Consider the following 3,707-nt stretch of genomic DNA (forward strand, 5'->3'; position numbering starts at 1 on the left):
TCCAGGTTCATTTCAGCCGCACTAATTTGTTGTGACGCATGGCACCGAAGGCTTATATTCTCAAAGCCTTGGATGTATCCTTGTCCAGTCCAGCAGTCTTGTCACGACTTTGATATACAATGCTCCGTGATACATATCCACAGCATGATGTGCATACCCCGAATCTGCCCTGGGGGCGCTAGGGCCAAAGAGTCATTCCCCATTCCTCGCAATACGCAAAAAGGCAAAATTAATGGGTTCGAAGCTTGGTATCCACATTCAAGGGAGTTGAAGCGGCATATCAAAAAGGGGAAGCATGGGGTCACGTCATCGGCACCGATGTTTGCAACAGCGCAATCCGCCGATGTTCCTGCTCTAGCCTTTTCAACAGCAGCGTATGAGCTTCAGGAGATTTAGCCCCGGAGATCAGGCGCATGGAAGTGGAGAAGGTGATTTTGCACTAGGCATGCCGCGAGCACCATGTGGATACATACGCATCACTTAAGGTAGGCTGAGAAGGCGATCGACATACCAAGCAAAGACCGCTGAAAAGTGCAGTCAACAAAAGACTGAGAGCTGAAGAGGGCCAGTGCCTGGATCTCACGGGTTGCGCATGTGGCGGAGCGAGTGCCTAGGGCAGAATCAAGAGGGTGGTAATATTCCGCCACTTTCCTATGGGCCGAAATATCCCTTCAACACGAACCGCCGATGTCCTACCGCAGGGGTACGTTGCAGGTTTCATGTTGCCGTGCCGCTCATCCAACAGTCAGTCTTGAGTACCACCTTGCCCATTTGAGCAGCATCGCAATGGTATCCCGACAGTAAATCTTGCATCGTAATGGCTCAGCAGCACTAACAGCGGATATCTAGATCTCCCAAGTGACAAAATATAGCCCCATGACCGATTCCGCGATAGAGACGACGGACTATAGGTGGTCAGTGCGTGCAACAGGACAGCTAATGCAACACCCCTACTATTACTAAAGTCTTAACCTCTATACTTTAACACGTAATAACTCTACTATAATAATTGCTAGTACTACTAGTAACTTAGACATAGAATAGTAAGGTAAGGGCTTAATAGTAGTAGTAGGCAGTATTATATTCTAAGATAAATCCTTACTTTCCTTTTTATATAAGCTTTAAAATTATATACTATAAGCTAGCTAAAAAGCTATTAACTAAGCCTCTTCTTATAGCTACTATTATAGTTTCTTATAGTGTTTTTTTATAAAGTATTACTATTTTAGCTATACTTATATAGTTTTAATATAAGTTAAAAAAGTTTATTAACTTTGAATTAAAGTTATTTAAAATAGATGATATATTACTTGTTAGGACTGATAATAACTTGAATATAGAATAAAAAAGTAAACGCTTAATAGTAGTAGTAGGTAGTATTATATTTTAACAGAAATCCTTAACCTCTTTTTTATATAACGTGGTTCATAAGCGAGTTAGTCACCTAAGCGAGTTAGTCACTCCCTACTAGCGCGTTAACGTTAACACGTGATTATAGTCTTTTATTATAGCCAATAAACTATTATAATATACTAAATTAATTATAAGAATTGCTACTATTACTTACACTATCTATCTTAACTACGTAGGTATAAGCGTTATGTCTAGTTTGCTTACAACGCCTGCACTACTACTCTCCTTACACCCTCTTTAACGCACTCTTACTATTACTATAACTACTACCTACTTATTTAGCTAATACTTCTTATACTTTACTTATAGTAAGAGTCTCTTTTATCTATATGTATTGCTGCTTATAGCTCTTACGCTTATTTGCTATATCTAGAGCCTCTTAAAGAGTAGCTACTTCCTCTCTTATAAGCGTTATCTTATATGCTATTTACTAAGCCCCTTTACTTAGCTATATAACTTTCTTATTAAAAGAATTTATAAAAGACTTAAGGCGGTTTTTTACTCTCTATTAAATAAGAGTACTTTAAGCCTTAACCTTACGCGCGTTGCGTAGTGTCTACGCCTGCTAGGCAGCTATCTATTGTAGTGATTTGTCAGACTGTGAGGGGTTTCTGATCAAGGACTGTTTTTGGGTCACTGTGATAAAAGACTGTGATAAACTTAAGTATAGAAACTGAGTGTATTGAGTTGTTGTGTGTTCTGTCGTCTGTAGGGGCGCGAGGGCGCGCCCCTTATAAGAGCTATCGCTATTGCTTTTTGTATTAGGTAGGCCGCTAAGTATCAGCCTCGCCTAGGGTTAGGTCTTGGCGATCAGCCCTGACTGGTTGGGATCACAGAATCCTGGTGCTCGAGTCCGCACCCGGATTCTGCCACTTATCTGACATGATTATACAGGTGTCGACACTACTACATTAAGCTTAGATAACATAGCCTATAGGTTGTGTAAGACTAGACTAGCGCCTCTAAAGCTAGCTTAGATATTCTCCTTCGTGATAGACTGCTTAAAAGTAGTCTTAAAGGCTAGTAGGAAGGTCTCTTTGCTAATATAGTAGGTGCGGTTGCGTGCTAAGCCTAAAAGAGCATTACTATACTTGCGCTTTAACAGCGAGAAGCAGGCGACGTTAAAGGGCTATATTAGGTAAGACAAGTGCGCAGGCATATAGAGAAGCACAATATTCTTCTCCTTATAAACATCTTAGAAATCAATAAAGTAGTAGCTTTTATAGCTATTAATAATAAGTAGTTGATACCTACTTATAGTAGAGCTCTTTGTATAGGTATTAAAGTGCTCTAACTAGGCAAGACTAAGCTAATTATTTGTTTAGCTATAAGAACTAACTTTAAGAACCTGGTTAGTAGGCAAATTCTTAAACTAGACGTTAATAAGCACCTTACTTGCAAAGATAATAAAGGGTGGTATTTAGCAACCTAACGCGCCTACGCCCTAGATCATAGTAACCTACTTATAGTTACTTAGCTATATCTACTTCTTTTTTCTATATCCTTTTAATGCTATAATTAATAACTATAATAAAATCTTACTTATTATAAAGCTAGTTTTATTAAAGTTATAGATATTGTTGTCTATAATACTGTAACGGGTCGAGTCCTATTAGACTGCGCACGCAACTACAACGCGCCCACCGCGCCAAAAAGGCTGGCACAAGATATCAGAGCTGCTGATATCGTTGAGTAGTTGATACATAAGATAGCCACCGCTATCTGTACTGTAGCGGGCTACCTAGCCCGTTACAAATACCCTACTTCTACCTTATTACTTAAACTAAGTTGAACTAGCGCTAGATAGCTACTAAGTCCTTATAGGCGGCTTACTAGTAATTATAGAAACAGCTCTAGCGCGTATAGAGCTGAGTAGTCTACCTAATAAAGTTTTTAACCTAATTCTTGCTAATAGGGTTGCTACTACGCTTTTCTAATAGTTTATTAGCTATTACTTAAACCTTAGCCTTTATAAGGGCAAATCCACGCGTAGACTTTTTAAAAATACGTCTAATAATATCCTCCTCTTCTAACTTATTTAGGCGCTTTAAATTTAGTTTATAGTTGCGTTAAGGGCGCTTTTAAGCCTATTACTTATTGTTCCATTAGAGTCTAGTGAGCTCGAGGCTATGTAAGACTTTGGCCGAGGCCGTTCTAACTAGATTTATTACAAATACGAGTTTGTGCTTGAAGTGTGTCTGTGGTGCTTCGGCCTTTGCTAGGTAAGCGATAGCTATCGCTTACTAGACGCCTAGTGCTAAAGAGCTATTTTGATAACAGAAAGTAGATGTTAA

Source organism: Exserohilum turcica (genome assembly GCF_000359705.1).
Source record: "Exserohilum turcica Et28A unplaced genomic scaffold SETTUscaffold_5, whole genome shotgun sequence".
Lineage (NCBI taxonomy): Eukaryota > Fungi > Ascomycota > Dothideomycetes > Pleosporales > Pleosporaceae > Exserohilum > Exserohilum turcicum.